General features: G+C 41.1%; 1 protein-coding gene across 2 annotated transcripts in view; it reads left to right on the forward strand.

The window, feature by feature from the left end:
* Tpk1 (thiamin pyrophosphokinase 1) overlaps window positions 1-21324 on the forward strand; it is a 316448-nt gene that overhangs the window by 10469 nt on the left and 284655 nt on the right. The window lies entirely within an intron of this gene.

Here is a 21324-nt window from a genome sequence, read left to right on the forward strand (position 1 = left end):
TGGCCAAATTATTTCCCTCTTTTTTAAGCACTATCAGTACCAGTGAATGATGTCTTCTCCGTACCATGATCACTGTGAGTTCGAGGCCAGCCTGGTCTACAAAGTGAGCTCCAGGACAGCCAAAGGCTACACAGAGAAACCCTTATCTTGAAAAACTAAAAACAAAACAAAAACAAAATCAAAAGAAAACAAAACAAAGCACACCATGCAGAGCACCAGTCTCCTTGGGTTTCGTGGTACTCCGTCTCTATGCACTCCTCTCTTAATTGTTCTGTAGAATTTTGGTAGTTTGGAAACTAAGGGAATCTGATTAACTTAGATTAAATAACTGAAAACATAAAGCAAACCTCTGAGGACACTTTCAATATTGTTAATCACACCACCTCCCATGAATTAAAAAGGAAAAAATAAAATCTGTAGGTTTTGGTACTTTACCAGCAGATGGCTTTTGAGATCTTTCAGAATAACAATGTGTTTCTGCACTAACTTCCTAACAAGGGTTTTTTTTTTTTTTTTTTTTCTTCTTCTTCATTAAAACCACTGAAAACTGTTATTCTTTGTAGGTGGCAAACAGATGCCCAACAAATGGGTAACCCTGCCTTTATCACAAAACTGTTCTTGAAGCTACTCATCTGTCCACAGGAATAGCTTCATTAGTTTGTATGACTTCCAGAAACTTTAAACTTTTGCTGTACTCTTGGGTTGTGTGTGAGTACTGCACTGACACCTTTGTTAGTGTTGGTGCGGTGATCTGTCTGTCATGTCAAAAGGTAAAGGAGAATGTGTTCGAGGCCAACAAGGAAAGGTACTCTCAGCCTTTGGGCTGCTGGAAGCTCGGGGTGCCTCTCTTCATTCCAAAAGCTGAGTAGTCAAAATTGCTGCTGAGAAGCTTGCACTACCAAATAGGAACACTGGGCTTGCATTTTCTTCCTCACCCAGGCTAGTGCTTTGAGTAGTGAGGCCTATGTTTGCAGAAATCTCCACAGCCTCCCATTGTGTCTAGCGCGTGCTTCCCTTGTGTTTTCCTAGGTGAGATAGCTTATCTCTTGGAACACAGCCAGGCGGCTCTGTCTTTTTGAGAAAAGACACACCAGTGTTGATGCCGTAGTCATCCAGCTTTCACCTCAAAAGAAAAAAAGAGAATTTATTCTAGGCTGAGGGTGAGTAGAGGCATTAATAGCCTTTGGGCTGGTAGAAGCTTGGAGTCCATTTCTACATTCCAAAAAACCTAATAATCACAGAGCTAATCATGCATAGAAGTGGTCAATAAATGGGTAGGTGCTAAGATAAGATGTGAGGATTTGGTTCTGTGTTTTCAATAGGCCATCTCGCTACAGTCACTGGAGATGTGATGAGTCTCATAAAAGGCTTAATTCATATATAGCTTTTTCTTTGGCACTTCCCTTCACATTGGACAAACAGCTGGTTATTAAAACTGTGTTTTGTCATGTAGCATTTTGGCTCAGATCAAATATACAAATACATATTAAATAATGGAAGCTTGCTTTTACGTTTCTTAGTTTGAAATGTAAGTAGCATAGAAGACTTTTATTTGTTTTTGTTTATTTACTCTGCAAATGTTGAAAGATCTGAACTAGACTATTTGCCAGGCTAATATTGACGTCATTTGTTGAACCATCACTTGTGCCAAGAACAGTTGTTGGCATGGGAAAGCATCCCAGGAATCTCCCTAGGCTTTCAACTCTTCAGTCTTGCCATCCATTCCTGGAAGTTTAGAACCACTCAGAAGCTCACGAGACCTTGATTCCCATTATTTTAAGTGACAGCAACCACAGGATATTTGTAACACTAACTACGGCTTGTGATTTATCATCAGATGAAATAGAACTTAATTTTCAGTAAATAAAGTAACAACAGAAGCTAAAAAATAAATATTTCCACACCCTTGCATATATTTATGAAATTTTTGTGTCCCATACTAAAACCGTGCTCCTCAACTGAAGTTCTAGGCGTATGTAAGAAACAGTATCACAGGCCCCACTTCAGACTGACTGAATAAAAGGCTGCCTTCCAGCAATATCTCCAGGTCAGACTTAAGCGATATAAAATTTGGGAAGCACTGGCATGTGAGTCATACCCCACACTTTTCAAAAATAGTGAAAACAAGTAAAACCTCATTAAAAAAAAAAAAAGAATTACTTTCAGTGTATGATTTGATGCTTCCAGGAAACTATACAGACACGCTCCTCTCGGGCAGGGTCATGGAAAGGTACAGAACTTGAGACCGAAGCTGAGCATTTCTATTACATGGGAGTTCCAAAGCAAGATTATCTTTACATTGTTCTCTTACTGACAGCTTAAACAAACTACATGAGTGCACAGTAACATAGTGGCCCTCAGTCTTAAATACCCTCAAGGTGTGTTTGCAACTTTTGCAATGAGCCCCAACAAAAGTTCTAGTCTCTTTGGATGCAAGAGATATTCTCAGAATATTCCATTGACACAGGAGTCCGTGAATTTGAAATAGAGAAAAGTGGCTTATATATGAGAGGATTCTAAAACCTCATGTTGAGTGCTAATGTCTATTGCTATACAGTTTTCCTTCTAATCTAGTGATGGGCAGTGTATTTCCCTTGAGCTTTGCTATTGTCAGGGTGGCAGTGCATGGGGATAAGTCCTTAGTGCAGAGGACATTTCATTTGAGAGTGCCATGCTAATATCCCCTGTTGCAGCAGCATCTCGGGGGACTGTCTTCTTTGAGATACTTGGTATACTTTTTGGAATAACTGTGTATGATTTTTATTTTGTCCAGATACAATGTGAACCTTTCCAGTTGCTTTTGATTCAGTGATTCTTTAAGTGTTGGGGAAGTAAACCTAAAAATTTTATATGTTAGGAAATACACTCTAAAATTTGAATACTATAATGGCAGTCTTTACAGGCCACACTGTCTGATTTAGAACCACATGGCAGATTGATGAAGTAGATCTGGGTATGTCTCTAGAAACGTTCTGAGGACTAAGAAGGAAGATGTACTGACTGTGCAGCATCATCCCATAGGCTGGAGCTCAGGTGGAGTACGGGAAGGAGACAATCCGCTGGCATCCCCTCCCTCTGCTCAGTGGTCTGTCACAGTGTGAACTGCTCTGCTTCAACAAGCTCTTCCTGACATTTCTGGAAATGAGGAAACTAAATCTTTCCCTACAAATGTTACCTTTGTCAGGTATTGTGCTCACAGCGGTGCCAAATGTAACTAATACAAAAAAATTAGAGTCAGGAGTAGTTCACTGAGAGGACTGCTCATCTGAATGATACACTCTAAATTGTCCCCATAGGCAAGAGGCATCTGAGAATGAGTACTTTTTCTCAGATGGATTCAGTAAAACAGTTACATTGTCACAGTCCGTTCTTTGATGGCACGGTGCTGGTGAAGAATCCATGATGCTAGTTTTGGGGAATGGGCTTTGAAGATTAATGAAGTTAGAAATCAGTAGACTTTTCCTGGTTCTTCCTTCTGCCTTTCTTCCTATTTTTCAGGGACTCTGGACTCTAAAGTTGTTTGCTCTGAGGCAGAACAGATCCAGGCTACCTGAGAGCATGTTCATATTACATCTCGTGATCATTGTTAGAGGGTGCATGCTCCTTTCGGTCCGTCTGTCTGTCTCTGACTCTGTCTCTCTCTGGCTGTGTGTCTCTGTCACTGTCTCATTTCTCCCTCCCTCCCTCCCTCCCCATCACTCCCTCCTTCCTTTCCTCCCTCTAGCTCTCCCTCCCCTCCTCCTCCCCCCTCCTCCTCCTCTTCTTCTCCTACCCCTCTTTCTTTCGTTTGTGTGTATGTATGTTTGTTGAGTCAGTACTTTGAGTCTCTTATGCATGCACTGGCATATTCACATATCTGGTCCTTGGCAGAAGAAAAAAGGCTGTACACCTTCATAGAGCATCTAGATACATGTTGGAACTTAGAGTACAGTAAATTTGTATACCTTAATGCATGTGATGGAGTATGCTTTCTTGGGAATAGGATTATGGTATATAACACCTGAGTCTCTGGTACATCTTTCTAGATGGCTTCTCAGAAAGGATAAATCGGTTGAGAGCTCAGTAACAGTATATCAGTGTCTTTTTTAGCTTGGCCTTGCTAGAATGCACTGGATTTTTTTTTTTTCTAGACAGTATGTCCTATAGCCCAGGCTGCCGTTAGTTTGTGTGTGTGTTTGTGGGGGGTATATGAATGTATACCTGTTTATATGTGTGGCAATGCAAATGGGGGCCAGATGTCAGCAGTGGCCTCTTCTGTTGTACTTCATCTTACTTTTTGAGACAGGGTATCTCACTGACTCTGGAACTAACCAATTAAGGTTAGTGCAGCCGCACTTTGGTTTTTCTGTATGCTGGGGGTCTGATCTGGGACCCTTATGCTTATTATGGCAGCGGGCACTTTACTGATGATGGAGCCATCTCTTCAGACCAATGATCTTTCTGATTCTACCTTTTAAGTGTGGGACTAAAGGTGTGTTGTACCACCCATCTTTTATGCAGTGCTAGGTCCTGAATCCAGAGCTTCATGCATGCTAGGCAAACCCAGACAAGAAGTCTGTCAAATGTGTGTTATTCCTAGTCCACCTTTGCAAAATTTGATGGAAGAATCCATGCAAATGTTTCTGTTTCCCAACTCCTACCTCATAAAGCTTTTTCTTTGCTCACACAAGCACTAGCCATAACCCAAGTTGGAAAAATTATTAGGAATTGAAAATGAACAGAAGAGCTACTAAATGTCCCTTCTGTGTAATCCTGGGTTTGTCTTGAGGATCCTGCAATGACTGTATAGAGTGCACTCCCTTTTCTTTCATTAGATAGACTGTTTTATATTGCTGTGGTAGTAGAAGTTAATTAATAACCACATACATGACTCTTATTTACAATATTGCAAACAATTTTTGTGCAGGGGGAATGTAATTGATTTCTACCCTGGTGAACAGATGTTCCAAGATACTATAGCTAATTGGTGTACAGAAGAAATATGAAAATACCAGTTTATAGTATTCTATCTCAGTAATGTTTTTCATGGTTCTACCATGATCAAAACAAAACAAGAAAACAAAACCTAAGAATTCCTTTTATTAAGTAGCTAGTCTCAACCACATAGGAATGTTGAATTAATGCTTTTTTTTCTTATATCTACTCTAGCCCCCAAATAGTTGATACAAAGACTTATTAGATTTATTTGTAAGCTTCAAGCACTGTTACTGTGCAGAATCTCACCTATTCTAACCCATCTATACCAGCTTGACCACCTCCCAGCAACGTTCCCTGTTACCTGACCTCTAGTCACCCTGGCTGCCTCTGTGCCATCCTTTTTTTTCTTTTTTTTTAAAATTAATTTATTCTTGTTACATCTCAATGTTTATCCCATCCCTTGTATCCTCCCATTCCTCCCCCCCCCCCCATTTTCCCATTATTCCCCTCCCCTATGACTGTTCCTGAAGGGGATTACCTCCCCCTATATATTCTCATAGGGTATCAAGTCACCACCAGGTCTCGCCCTCCAGGGGACATGGTCAAATGTGAGGCACCATAGTACGTGAGAAAGTCATATCACACTCTCCACTCAACTGTGGAGAATATTCTGACCATTGGCTAGATCTGGGAAGGGGTTTAAAGTTTACCTCCTGTATTGTCCTTGGCTGGTGCCTTAGTTTGAGCGGGACCCCTGGCATCCTTGTCCTGTGGTGACCTATACCACATGTTAACCCAGTAACCTTCTTATTCTCCTCCCCTCCCCTTCCCTTCCCTCCCCTCCCCTCTCCTCCCCTCCCCTCCTCTCCCCTCCCCTCTCCTCTCCTCTCCTCCCCCCCACCCCCACTTTTCCTCCCCTCCTAACTGTCCACTGTCTAATCTCTGTCTCTGTCTCTCTTCCTCTCTCTACTTGAAAACCCCAGACTGGAAACAGAAGTCCTTCCCACTATCGTCTCCGCCCAGTCATTGGCTCTTCAGCTTCTTTATTAACCAATCAAGGATAACTGGGTAGCAAAGTTTATACAATGCTGATCAAAGACTGTGACAATGCCCATGTCCAGACTGCAACCAGATCTTGGGGCCCAAAATTTCACACCTGAATACAAAGTGGAATAGTGTTCCAGTTACTTTCCAGAGGACTGGCTGTCTTGTTGCTTAGTCCTTGTTGCAGCAGGTGTGCCATTTCTATAGAGTCAGGAAATAGGTTTCCATAATACTGTCGGCCATAACCACACCTTGCAGTTTACACTAACATCCTCATTAACTGTTGAATGTCTCTGGCATGGGATCATTTTGTAGTTGTAGGGAACCACAAGGTTAGTTTCTGAAAACTATGCTTTTTTTTTTTCCAGTGAGTAATTTTTTTTATTTTTATTTAATTAATTTATTCAGATTACAAATCTGGAAACTATGCTTTAATATCAGCTAAATCTTGCTGGTTTCATTGTTAACTAACTGATTTGAATTTGATTTTTCTATAACTGACGTATAACAACCTGTATAAAAAGAGAACATGCACCCCAAAAGTATAGACTGTACCCTTTAACAGCACAGGCCAAACTCGGCATGAGTTCTGCTTCCTGCCGCTGTTAGGCCTTCTGGAGAAGCACACCTGTGCAGAAGCAGCAGACGGCACTTTGTACAGGAAGATATGCAGACCAGGCAGGGCTACATTGCAGAGTACCCCGGAAGAGTCCCAAGAGGAGCTGTACCCCAGTAACGCTCTACTGATTTGCTGTAACAGGCCAGCAACTGCCTGTAGCACTGCAAAGATGCGGAAAGGGGGAGTCTTAATTTCTCAGCTGCCAGTCTCAGCTTCTTTAGCTCCTGGAAAGGGGTGAAGGAGTGTCAGGGACACACCGTGGAGGACTTTCTGGATGAGTTGTTTTCCCACCTGTTCTCTGACAATGGGGTGGACACAGCCAATGTAAAGCAATGATACATTTGGGCAACGGTTGCATAGCTGTATGCACTTAATTCCCCTAAGCTTGATCCCATGTGCTAAGTATTACTTTCTAACTATAGAAATGACTATTCCTCCCCCCCCCCCCACCAGGTACCAAGTACTGTATTGAAATTTACCCTCCCTTTTTCAAATTAAAAAAATAACAAACTAGTTTTCTATCTGAATTTTGGAAATAAGAAAAAGAATGTTACTTGCTGGGTCTCCAAGGATTAGAGAGTAACAAGCTGACATAGGTAGAGCTCAGAGTGGAGCCCTGACGTGGGAACCTCAGGAATTCCCAAGGGCTGGAGAGGATGAGAGGAGGAGGAGGAGGACTTCCAGGTGTCCAATGCCCAAGGTTCTACTGGACTTTTCAGTCCTGGAGTAATTTAAGCCTGGTGGGAACATTAACTGCAAGATAATTTAACTCTTTGGTTTCTGCTGTCTTGATCCACGATGGCTATCTTTCCTAGGAACAGTTGTTGCCTGAAAGTCCTCCCTTGCCTGTTAACAACTCACTTGAAATCATGTTATGGGTTTCCGTAGATGACTTAAGTAAGCCTGCAATAATTCCTGTTGATTAAAACATGGAAGTAAGAGAGTCTGTGTGCTGACTGGCAAAACTAATGACATTCATAGAAGCCACTGCTCACTCTGAAGTGTGCTCTCGACTGTGACATTAGATAGTTGTGAAAGGATTATGTATATGGCAGCATGGATACTTGAAACCTATCATAAATTTAACCTTTCTATTACTGTTAGGAGATGAGTTGTCATTTCCACTTGCCAGGTAGGAACACTGCTTGAGATAGAGTTCGACAGTGCACTTCTGCTGTTCCGTTGTATTTTGAAGAGTAAATGGCTTATGTTTAGTCAATCTTGTTGTGAAATTGAGTCGTTTTTATGGCATGTAAGAATTAGAACTGCTGATGTAGCTGTTAACAGGCGCAGCAGCACTACACAGTAGAGAGGAGACTACTTCAGTGGTGACTGAGTTCTGCAAGGAATTTTCAGCCCCCACACTGCATTGAGTCACGTGTCAGCTGTGCAAATGGATACTAATTTCAACGAATGGATACTAATTTCAGTTCATTTATGCTGGGGTAACAAAGATGATGTTAAGTCTGTACTGTGCCCTTAGGGTTTTTGAGGCTGTGGTGGTTTGAGTGTGAAACGGCTGGCATATGCTCATGTATTTGAACGCTTGGTGCAGTTTGAGAAGGTCATGGAGGCTTGTTCTAAGAGTGTTACTGGGGTGGGCTTTGAGGGTTTATAACCTGGTTCCACTTCCTGCTATCTCTCCCTCATGTGAGCAGTGTACTTCCTGACTACCAGGCCAGCCTCATAGTCCCGCTGCCATGCCTTCCTTGCAGAGATGGACTCTCCCTCTGGAAATGTAAGCCAGAATAAACTCATTCTTATGTAACTTGCTTTTTGTCCATGTGGTTTTTTCCCCCCAGTGATAGTAATGGATACAGAGGCCACACCCAAGTATTGTCTATATATTTAATGCATTATTAGGAATGATTTCAGAGATGAGAATAGTGAGGTACAGAGATGTTGATTGTTTTGCCCAAGGTCTAGTAAGTGGTAGTGTAAGGTTTATATATATTTAATCTGACAACATAGTTCTATGGGTTACTGCCAAGCTTTCCATGTGTGTGTGTGTGTGTGTGTGTGTGTGTGTGAGAGAGAGAGAGAGAGAGAGAGAGAGAGACAGAGACAGAGACAGAGACACAGAGAGAGACAAAGACAGACAGAGAGACAGAGACAGAGAAGCAGAGACAGAGAGACAGAGACACAGAAAGAGAGAGAGAGACAGAGAGACAGAGACAGAGAGACAGAGAGACAGAGACAGAGTGCTGGATATGGTTATATTTCTCTATTGAACATTTTTCTTTCTCCCAATCCTTTCCACGTTCCAAATTAAACAGTGTCTTCCTGGTCAGTCAGATGAGCACCCTCTTTTGTGGGGCATGGTATCCTTTTAGGGACGTATTCATTTATTTTTGAGTCAGGATCTTGCTGTGTTCCTTATGTTGGCTAGCAGACTTGGCCTAAAGTGTTTCTCCACCTCAGTCTCCTTGCGAGCTAGAATTGCAGACACTTACTGCTGTACCTCACTTTTGTATTACTTTTGTAATTTTGTGACGTGTTACTTTTTGGGCCTGGTGTTTGTAGGACCCAGTGTTTTCGTTCATCTCAACATTTTTTACATTTGTCCTTTGCATCTTCAGAGATAACACTGCGAAATTCTAACACTCAGGAAAGGCGCAAAGTGTGTTTGCTAATCTGTACTGTATCTGATCTGCCGAGGTACTTGGTTATGCTTCAAGAATAGTGATGGTAACTCTCATGCATGCTTATATTTCCTGTGGTAAGTGCTGTAGTCTAGATAGCTGGAGACCGATGTCACCGACCACCATTAGTGGACTTGTGACTTGTGTCCTTACTTGGTGTTCAAACAGTAACTAACACATTCTTCTCCAGGTCTAGTGAGGTAATGGATTGAACTAGAGAACATCGTATTGAGTGAGGCAGCGGGACTCACATATCTCATGTTCTCTCTCACCTGAGGTACCTAAGTCCAAATCTTCAAATATGGATGTATAACCCGGAGTAACTGTAGAAACAGGATGATAAAGGGGGTAAGTGTGTGTTTTGCAATAGAGAGGGGAATAGCAGGGTACAAATGGTCTGAAGGGAGGAATGGGGAAAATGTGTGGGGTGACTCTAACTAGGAAGAGGCAGGGAAGTTAAATTAAAGGAAGAAGAAGGGTGATAGAAGAACTGAAAGGATGTCTGAAAAATTCATAAGGAATTATGCTACTGCCTGTTTACCTAAAAATATCCCTAGTACATTTAAGTTGGTTTATAAATATAAATACATAGTTAAAATGAAAAATTCTACCTGGGCTGACAATTCTCTCTTCATAAGCCATAAGCTGTCTAACAAAACCCCCAACAGCAGGCATAAGCCCGAGTTGTTGGTCAGGATTATCCATGAGACTTTCAAAATACAGGTATTACTGTTACCCCCATTGTTTCCTAGAGGTAGAAGGTAAGGCCCTGATGCCGAAGACACCATGCATTCCTGACACAGAAGCCTGAAGACACAAGGTGGATCTCGTGTGAAATCCTCCTCCCTGAGGACTAGCTTTCATAATTCCATAAGGTGTCATGTAAGCTTCCAAAAGAGGGAAGCCACGGAAGTCCTACTCAGCTGTAATGCCTATGACCCACAACAATGACCATCATGGCAGGAAAGCCCTAAGGTTGCACTAGTGGCACGCATACATTGGTAGTAACCAGTAGCTTTCGAATTGGACTTTTAAGACCTGCTCAGCAAGAAGGAAATCGTGACTGGTTCTAGAAACTTAAGCAACCACCCAGGGCTAGTGCAGTCATGGATCTTGGTGAGCAACCTTCAGCTCCTGCTTTATTACACCAGCATAACCTCTACATTCTAAATATTTGCCCTTATATACACAGATAATGTGTACTTCTCACCCAGGAAATGTCTCTTTGCAACAGATGGCGGCCAATACCGAAAACCACTACCAGTCAATCAAAATGCAGAGTTGTGGAACCCAGACCCAATTGGTACACAACTCCTGAACCTAACACTCAGGAATCATTGCAAAATAGGAGGTAGAAGGTTTTAGGAACAAGAGGATCAGGACATTTGCTGTGAGATTGTGTCTTCTAGAAATATCAGAAGCTACACACATAAAATCTCCCTGACAGTGTTCCCTAGCATGACCTGAACAAAGAGGATACCAACAGACATGCTAATGTGGAAGGTGGACAGTTTAGGAGGCTGTAACCCTAGACAAAGAACTGCAGGCAACTCGCGGATGCTGAGAGCGGGAAGAGCATACCAGTTGGCTGTCCGATATTGAATGTTCGGTCCTAAAGTCACTCACACACAAGTAGCATCATACAGAACGATGAGCAGATTGTAGCTCTATGATATTAGGTAACAACGACTAAGAAAAACAGCCGTGAAATTGGCTGAGAAAGGAGGGTGGTACCTGGGTAGGATTGGTGGGAGGAAAGGGAAAGGGGAAATTGCTACAACTGTAATCTCAGAAATTACTTCCATAAATATAGCTCAGCTTTTCAGTAGACTTCTCTACTCTCCAGTTAGACCAGGGCCTTAGCAGCACCTTCTCGTGACTTTGCTATACTGGCCTTTAGGTTCTTTTGGTAGCTTCCATGCCCCTTTTTCTTTTGTTAGATCAGTTATATTTTTAGAGACCAATATCATTACTATCAATTTTAATCCCAGAATTTCGAGGGCTTTGGGGTAAGATGATTCTGTGCATACCTTCCCCTGTGCTAGTCAACCTGAAGCTACCTCGTTCCATGGAATTTAGTAACATCCAGAGTTTTTATATCCAATATGATTGTGTATTGTATTGCATACATGTAGTGCTGCCCACTAAATAGAAATAACTAATTCTACAAGCACACACAGCACGTTCTCAAAGTTGTATTTCAAACAGGTTGTCTTTTTTTCTAAACCAGCATATACTATTTTTAGCCCCATCTCATCACAGACTCTTTGATAGTATGTCTTTATAAAATTAGAATTCTGTCAGTGCTTATACAAAAACATTTAGAGCTTTGGTTGTTTTATATATATGTGTATATATATATATATATATATATATATATATATATATATATATATATATATATATATATATATATAAAATAAGGTGCTTGAAACATATTAATCAAAACCTAAACCAAGTTTCATGACATTCCCGTTGTAAGGCAGCATGACGGTTGTGTGTGGAGTCTTCTGCCCCAGAGCAGCATATGGGCATGCACATTCACTCCGTAACTGTTGGAAGCAGGACTCGCAAAATTTAAGTCAGTTTCTTTAGTGTTGGTACATAGCTGAGGCCATGCTTTATCTTTTAGAAAGTCAGTGGAGTGCTATTGAACTTGGAAAATGCCAGATTGACCTCTGTAAAGAAATTGATGAGCTGCAGCGATTGGCTCTAACAAACAGGAAGTTTAAACTTAAGGTGGTGAGCTTTACCTCAAAGTCTGTGCTTCTAATTTCATACTGCATTTCTTCTCTTGGAAGTGAGGCTCCAGTGCCGTTAAAGTTTCAGAGAATCCCTTAAACACCGACTTAATGCACAATGTAGCAGAAATATAATTTCTACTGAGAAGCTATTGCTCCTGGCTTCTGAGTTTTTGTTAGGAAGTATGAGAGAACACACTGGAACACAGGAGGAAAAATCCCAGCTTCTATCCTGGCTTGAGAGTGTAGCTCTGCACTAAGGATCCTTGCCTGCCTGGCATGCATAAAACATGGGCAGTACCCCCAGCACTTTCGAAAAGGGAAGAAAGAACAAGAGAAGAGGTGGCCTTTACATATGTGGGATCTAAATCAGGGTGATTGCCTTTTATGTACTCCAACTCAGCTTTCTTCTTTGGGCCTCATTTTATATATTACAGGTTTAATTGTACAATAAATCATAGGCTGCGTTCTAATACTATTTTCCTTTACTTAGTGATTGTACATGAGCAATTGTAACTTTCAATGGTGAAAGCTAATTATAATGTGGAACTAAAATCTGAGCATTCTTGAAGAAGCTTGGAGTATATTGACAAGGTTTTTTTTTCCTTTTGGAAAACTACTTTAATTTCTTTTATCTCCATTCAGCGTCTTAACACAAGCTTTTAGAATATGAACTAATTTTCCAAAGACTGTTCTTTTCCACAATGTTAGAATCCTGCATGGTGATAGCATGTTAAAATTTCACCAAAGTTTGAAAGTAATTTTTTTTTCCTTTTTAAAATAGCAGCTGTCAAGCCCATGGCAGAATGATGCAAATAAGTCTCGTGGGCTAGAACTGTTACTATCCTAAACATGTAATTTCAGGCATTGTCAATCTTTATGCAAGCTTGAATTCTAGGCACCTGATAACTTTGCACATGCCAAGATTTTAAAGCTTATTGTATTTTTATTGAACGTTTTGTGTTTAGAGTTGGCTTGAAAATTGGGATGGTTTCAAGTGTGAGTGTCCACAGAGCCGATGCCCATGAAGTCTTCATAGAAATGCATAAGTTTCACGTCAGGCTCAGGGGCAGTTGCCCCTGCCCACCACCACCACTTGGAGACTCAGCTACATCTGCGCAGGGGGTCTAGGTTCTCTGCATGCATTGTCCTTGGCTGGTGCATCAGTTTGTGCAGGCCCCCTGTGCCCAGATCCACTTGCCTTGATGGTCTCCCTGTGGAGCTCCTGACCCCTCTGGGTCCTTCCATCCCGCCACCTCTTCCCTAAAACTCTCAGTGCGTGGCCCAGAGTCTGTCTGCAAGTCCCCATAGCTGTCCTGATCCCTTGCTGGGTAGAGTCTCTCAGAGGACATCTATGTTGGGCTAATATCCACTTAGAAGTGAGTATTTACCATGTGTGTCTTTCTGGATCTGGGTTACCTTACTCAGGATGACTGTTTCTAGTTTGGCCAATTAGTGGGGTAGGAAGCCAGCCCTGGCCTCTGTCAGAGAGTGGAAATGGCAAAAGATAATAGTGAGGGGATAACAATCAGGATGTAATGTGTGAATAACATAATAAAATATATATTTATGAAAAAAGATCATAATAAATATAAACCAAAACTCTTGAAAAAAAAAAAGAAAAATGTAGAAGTTTCTAAAGGTTTGAGTGCTTCATAAATGAACGCTTTGGTGGTTTTCCATCTGACAGGTTTTCTGCCTTCTAAAGGAATGGTGGTGGAGTGCTTCTGCCCTGCAATATGGGTGTTCTGATTATGCCATGGTGGGCCCTAGGAGCGCAACGTGTTGTAAACAGAGCAGTGCCTGCAGTTGTATTGTCTAAGAAACTCTAGCAGAACCTAGAGGCCATCCCGGTTTATTCTGAGTGTTATTGGGCTCCAGGGGCTATGACATTAGTTTCAGATCAAAACTGTCACCTAGCTTGAGAACTATCCCTTTCATCTAGATCCTTTTTACATACCTGTGTCTTTATAGGAGGATGCTCTTCTTCCTAGTCTTCCATCCTACGTTTTTCCTGATGAATTTTCATGCTTAGTCTTCATTACCTCTCCTTGAAAGAAATCACCAAGTCGAAGTTCAAGGAAGACTGAATTAGATGATACTGATTTCTATGCAAGGTGCCTGTGACTCTGCCTAGCTCTGTTCTGTGGTGTCGAGGTCAGGAGCCAAGTGCTGGCTAACGAAACGTGTGGCTGTCTTCTGTTGATGGGGACTGGCTGGGGAGGCTGGGGAGTTTAGCTTGTGGCTAATGAAGAAATCGAATGCATTTTGTTTTTGTTTTTTTCTGAAGGGCAGTGAAGGAAGAATGATAAAACATGTCCTTGCGGGGTTGTCAGCTGAGGAAGTCAGGCTGTGGGGCACAGAGGCACTCCGTGCCTCAGTGGTTCCAGTAGACGGCTGTGATTTTAGAGCCACAGTGCTGAGTGCTTTACTTAGATAATTACAGATGTGGAAGAACTTCTGAGCATTCAGCACCAAGGAAGCTTCTGGAAGAACAACAGTAAGAGAATGTGAAAAGTGACAGAAATCTTTGCAACCCACCAAAGAGCCTTCACACCCTCTAAAATTATATGCAAAGAATGTATTATTAGAGAAAAAGACTTGCATGCAGGTCGGATGATTTTCAGTGATTTCAGAGTCCAAATGGAAGTCTTATTTTTATAATGTGAAACTTTATGGAAATGTACAGAGGGAAAGTAAGCACTTTTCTACTGCTACTGCAGACTAAATATAAATAAATGAGTGTAATTTGGTAGGAAAATACTTTTATTTGGAACTTCCACTGAGTATTTATATGTAGTTCTGTGGAATCTAGTTTGCATTTGGTTGCATACTTAACTAAGAAGCGTGGAGGTGAAGCTTAAATTGCAAGAGGATAGATTGCTGTAATGGGCTGTCATAACCACACGGGTAAATCGCAGCCTCCCGTTTATCTCCCCAGTCAGGCTTCTCATTGCTGCGAAGCACTGCCTGAAAACGAGTCCGGCATAAATGTAATTGGTTGTTTATTAACAAATGCATCCAAAAGCATGGACTTGCTCAACGTGTTGAGGCAATAGAATCTGGGCAGTTATCCATTTCTTGAATTTGATGGCAATTTAGGAATATTATAGTAGTGCTCAGTATATACAACTCATGCTGTGGGAATTCGTTTAAAAGTATTTCCTTTTTATTAAGTTAAAGTGCAATAATCTTGTTAGTGAAAAATGAAGTTTGAAGCGGTCTTTTCCACAACATTTTATTAGAAATAATTGAGATTCTTTATGCTGCATTCAGTTATGTCACATTTTATGTTGTGCTGATTGGTAAAGATTGTAGTAAAATGGAAGTGGGGCTTTGTAATCAAAATGGCTGGTACAACTTGGTGGTGTTTTTTCCCCTCAACTTAGAAATATAGTTTGATCTGTGAATGGTTGGCAAATGCATATATTAGCTTGAGGAAACTTTCATAAGGGAGACTAGCATTTTTGAAATTTGCATATTGGGACACAATGATTTTGTGTAATGAGATTTCGTCTTAAATGTGAGGTTACTGCAGAGGCCGGTAACGTGTGTGAAGAGGGGAGAGTGTTTGTGGAGATGAGCAAGCCTAACTTAGTGAGTATGTGTGCCATCTTTCTGCGACGAGGAGGAGAGGGTGGCAAATGGTGATGTATATAGCCACGGGATGCTTTCATACTGGCAGCAGGGAACTAGCTACTTGTGAAAACAGCATGAAATGTGGTGTGGAACAGCTGTCTAATTTATCAGCCAGAACAAATGGCTCATGTTTTAAGGTGTATCCTTTACCCCAGGTACCCATTATGGACATGTTCAGTCTACAAATGTTTGCTCAAAACTAGAGAAAGTTTGCCAGTTAAAATGATTGTGCCAAATGAGCCATAACATTTTTCCAAATGTTCTGTGATTTATTCTGGATTTGTATATGGATTATTAAGAACCCACAAAGCTTCAAGGCATAAGCCCAGAAGATCAGTTAGCTTCATCTGTCTGCATGTTGCAGGAGCCCTGGTGGTCAGCTCTGGGGACTGACATCCGGTGCCGGCGTTCAGTGAAGCTCTTTAGTGATGTGTAGAAGTGTGCAGTTTTCTAAGCTATTTCTATAGGAGCTAACTTAGCAAAATTTTAAAAATCACCTCGTTTTCTAAGTCTACGCGGTAAAAAGGGTTACCTGTAGAGGACTCTCAGTGTAACTTTAAACATGAGTAGTTCCTGTACCACCCCCCCAGTGACAGGCCGGCCATTAGAGAACATCTCTCTGATGTGTCTCCTCATCCCATCTGCTCCCTAAAATTTAGGTGAGGTCATTGAATTTGGATTTTTTAATTAAAATTTTATTTTATGTGTGTGGGTTTGTTGTTGTTGTTTGTTTATTTGTTTGGTTTTTTGTTTGTTTGTTTGATTGTTTTGGGTCTGTATATAAGTCTGTGTACCACTTGCAGTACCAAGGCACCCAGAAGAAGGTATCAGATCCTCTGGAACTGGAGTCACAGATGGCTGCAAACTGCCATGTAGGTGCTGGGAATAGAGCTCAGTTCCTCTGGACAGCCAACAAATTGTTTTGTCATTTATTTGTTTGCTTTTCAAAAGCTCCCAATTTGTGCTGGGTTCCATATGAGTATTGGTTGGTATGATATTGAGCCAGCGTCCAGCCTTCCTGCTCCCAGACAGGAGACTAATGAGTCAACAAGGTAATTGCTGTCAGGCTTGTTTTGTTTTGTTTTTTGATACAGGGTTTCTCTGTGTAGCCTTGGCTATCCTGAACTTGCTCTGTAGATCAGGTTGGCCTCGAACTCCCAGAGATTGCCTTCCTCTGCCTCTGCCTCTGCCTCTCCAAGTGCTAGAATTAAAAGTGTGCACTGCAGTGCCCAGCGTCAGCATGATTTTTTTTTTTTTATGAAACTGAAGTCAGCAACTCAAAACAGCAGATTTTAAAATCAAACATTCTATTTTAATACCATCAAATTTGTACATGTACTAATTTGACATGTAGCTGCCAAGAATTGACAGTAGAAAAACATTAAAAGTCCTATTTTCTGTCATTGCACCATTTTTTAATTTTTTTTTTAAGATTCATTTATTTATTATGTATACAATGTTTTGCCTGCATGTGTGCCTGCCCTCCAAGGATTGACAGTAGAAAAATAATAAAAGTCCTATTTTTGGGCCTGGAGAGATGGCTCAGAGGTTAAGAGCACTGGCTGCTCTTCCAGAGATCCTGAGTTCAATTCCCAACAACCACATGGTGACTCAAACCCATCTATGATGGGATCGGATGCCCTCTTCTGGCATGCAAGTGTACATACAGGCAGAGCACTGTATACAAAATAATAAATAAATCTTAAAAAAAAATTTTTAAGTCCTATTTTCAGTTATTACATCACTTTGTATAACACTTTGTGTAGTAAAGTCACTGCAACTCATGCCATACGGGAGCTTCAAATGTGAGCTGAGGCGGTTTAGGCAGTGGCGTTGGTGGATATTGTGTGCTGGAATGGTGAAGCCAGAGGAGGGTGTTGAATTCCTGTGGGCTGCCTGATGTGGGAGCTGAGAACTGAACTTGGAAAAGCAGGCAGCCCTCTTAACCACTTTTGGCATATGGGAGAGCTTATGACATGTTCCTCTTGGAAGTTCCTAACTTGGATGTTTCTAATTCAGCAAGGTAGAGAGGAGCTGGAAGCAAGATCGTCAGTCTCGTTATCATAACTGGAAAACAATTTATTGAGAACAAAAGAGGCTTGTAATCTATTTATCATACACTAGAACTTCTAAAATAATGATTTATTAGTTTTCTGCACACTTAAAAAATTTATCGACACACAGGACATAGCACATTTTTGGGTGTTCATTTACTGTAAGAATGTGTTTGATGTGCCCATGAACTAGAAGAATTCAGACGTACCAGAAAATTAAAACTACAGCGTGCAAAAATGACTGCTTTATTGAGAACAGTAGAGACCAGCTTGTTAAAATGAGACGTTTTTGTAAAACTGTAATTGGGTTTCAGTGAACCATGGGGCCATGACATGGGAGCTAATAGAAATCCTTTATGTTAAGTGCTGATGTCGGAGCATACTGAGCTCTTTCTGGGCTGGTTTAGTCAGCGGGCATGTATCTGTTGAAGGCAGAGCACTGTCCAGGCACCAATTCAGTGTGCTATAGGAGAGAGAAAGGGATCTCCTGTGAGGCCTGGGGGAGATATGGCTTCAAAATTTAGTATTTGTCAAAACAAACAAACAAACAAACAAAACAGACAAAAATCAAACCAAACAAAGAAACCCAAATTAGTCTTCTGCCCTCATTGGTGCTATCAGTGTTCTCATATTTGGCTTCTGACTGTCTGACCACTGTGAAATGTGCAATGAACTATAGGTAGAGTTCTAACAAGAACCGCATCTACATTGAACTGCAAGTAGAATCAGCACGCTAGCCAGCGTTTGATTGGCTTCTTACAGAGCCATTAGCATGTAATTGAATTTGCAAGTTACAGAATATTCCATCAACCTAGGAGCTCTGTTTTGTGGGAGGATATGTGATAAATTCAGAGCGTGCTCTGTGCAGGCTGTGGTTTGCAGAGCTTTATCTTCTAGCTGGTGTTTTTATATATGCTTGTGGGTCACATCAAGTTTTAGTTCCCTTTCTAAAGTAATATCAGTCATCTACTTTGAAACTTCCTTTTAAGGACTATAATTCTATTGACAAGATCATAAAACTCAAGTGGTGAATTTTGTGTTTTGTATTTGCTTGCAAGTGAATTTTATTTCTTCAAGGAAATTAGTGTGAGCTTGAATACGTTGCTTTGTAGAAGTTTCTACACCGATTTCCATGGTGGTTTAAAAGTTTTCTTTCTCACTTCATTGAGTGATTTTCTTTTCCCATATTCTTCTCAGAATTTGTTCTCTTGATTATAGCCATTATGAATCCCCAGCCTATTTTTATTTAAAATGAGTTTGGGTGTCTCTATAAAATGCTTCCTTTCTATTGGTTTGTATTTTTTGTGAAAGGGATATGTGGATAGCTAACTTTTACCTTAAGGCTCTGGTGGGATCCTGGTGATAAATGTTTGGCAAGGGTACTAACTATAGCCATTATCAGAGGTGTGCATTGTGAGAACATTTTAGGACTACCTCTATCACTCAGTCCAAAACAGTATCCAAATACTTTATATTGGACACACGCTTTAAGGATTGTGGAAATGTCACCACTTGGCATGTATTTATATGATACCCAATATTAAGGAAGTTTATTATATTTTGAATTCTCTGTGTGTGTGAGGCTGCGTGTATGTGAAGGTAACTGTGGAGCCAAAGGCATTGAATCCCATGGAGCTGGATTTATAGGTGGTTGTGAGCTAGCCAGCAGAGCCAAGCAGGTAAGGAGCATGCTGAGAGAGCACCAAGCTCAAAGTTGCTTGGGTGCTCCACAGTCTTCCCTGGTATGTTGGATATTTTGGGTTGTGGCTAGTGCCTGACTCACCTCTTGTGGTTTTCTGTCTGTGCCCCTGATGGGCCAGGCTGGTGAGGAGTGGGCAGAGAGAGATCCAAGCCCAATGCTGTTCAGATGTCCCACAGGCCTCCTCTGCTGGTTCCCTGGCTGTGTCCTGGATGAGCCAGGCTGGTGAGGAGCCGGTGGAGAGAGATCCAAGCCCAAAGCTGCTCAGGTGCTGCACCTACACTATGCTTTTTCCAGTTTGGGTTTTTTTTTTTTTTTTTAGAACTAGAGCTGATGTAAATGTTGTACACTTGCTTTGTGTGGATCTTACGTCTTCATTTCCCTAAGTAAGTGCCCGGAAGTCCAGTTTCTGGGTTGTAGTACAGCTGCATGGTTAATTGTTCAAGCATCTGTCATATTTCTCTAGAGTGGCCATTCTCGGTGCTGAATGCTCAGTTGCTCTGTGCTTTCCTATCATTTGGTATTATCATCACGTTTATTTTAGACATTTTGAAAAATGATAACATGTGTTTTTGATTTGCACTTCCTATTAACCAATGACGGCATCTTCTTGTGTTCTTACTTGTCATCCTTGTGTTCTCTAGGGAAATGTATGTTCATGTTTTGTCACTTTCTAATTAGATTACTTGCTTTATCGCTATAGCTTTTTGAAAGTTAATTTCCTTTTTTTTTGTTGTTGTTGTTGTTGTTGTTACGTATATAGTTTTCAGATGTCTTGTACAAGTCAGCAGCTTGTCTTTCCATCCTCCAAAACAAGAGGGTTTCCTCAGGAAAGTTGTAACTTTGTAAGGTCCAGTTTACTGCATGTCTTATCTAATATGTATTGGATGTCAATCTAGAGGGCTTTTATAATAATTGTTTAGTTTGACAATTTTAGTGTAATTTCATCATTTCTCTACTTCCCCTCTTTCCCTTTAACCCCTCCCATGTACCCCTCCTCTCAAATTACCGGCCTCTTGATTTTAATCTTTTGATTATTGTTAAAGACACACACACACACACACACACACACACACACACACACACACAGACACACACACCCCTCCCATGTACCCCTCCTCTCAAATTACCGGCCTCTTGATTTTAATCTTTTGATTATTGTTAAAGACACACACTCACACACACACACACATACACACACACACACACACACACACACACACACACCTCCCATTTTTAATCTTTTGATTATTAATCTTAAAGACACACACTCACACACACACACACACACACACACCCCTCCCATTTTTAATCTTTTGATTTTAATCTTTTGATTATTGTTAAAGACACACACACACACACACACACACACACACACACACACACACTCCTAAAGATACAAATACTCAGTCTGTACAGTGTTACTTGTATGCCTATGATTTTAGGGCTCATCACTTGGTGTTGCATAACCCTGAGAAACACTGTCCTGTTCTCAACATTCTTTAGTTTCCTGTTGTTCTTTGTCTAGGGTTGAGGCCTCCTGAGCTTACTCATGTAACCATTAGTTAACAAAGGCCTCTCCATTCCTTCATTTTTGAGACTTTGTTGTTACCATCTTTAATTTTCTCTTTGAAGTTGAGAGAACATATACCCTATGGGTGTTTCTTTTATTTTTATCACATAGTTTCTATATGTATTCTTTTCATCATTACATAGTTCCTAAGTTGTATTTGGATTGAAGTATAAAGTTAATCATCATGTAATTGGTGTAAAACAAAATACCTAAGCAGTCAACCCAGAAAGAGCGAAGGCTTGTAGTTATGGGCGTTTCTGTCTCTGGTCTGTTGGGCCCATTGCCATTGAGGTGAGGCTTTGCCCATTGTAGCGAGGCAGTGATTCTGGATGGGAGTGCATGGTAGAGCAAGCTGCTCACAGATAGTTTCTAGAGAGTAAGGAAAAAGGTCAAAGG

This window comes from Acomys russatus, chromosome 10, assembly GCF_903995435.1.
Source record: "Acomys russatus chromosome 10, mAcoRus1.1, whole genome shotgun sequence".
Lineage (NCBI taxonomy): Eukaryota > Metazoa > Chordata > Mammalia > Rodentia > Muridae > Acomys > Acomys russatus.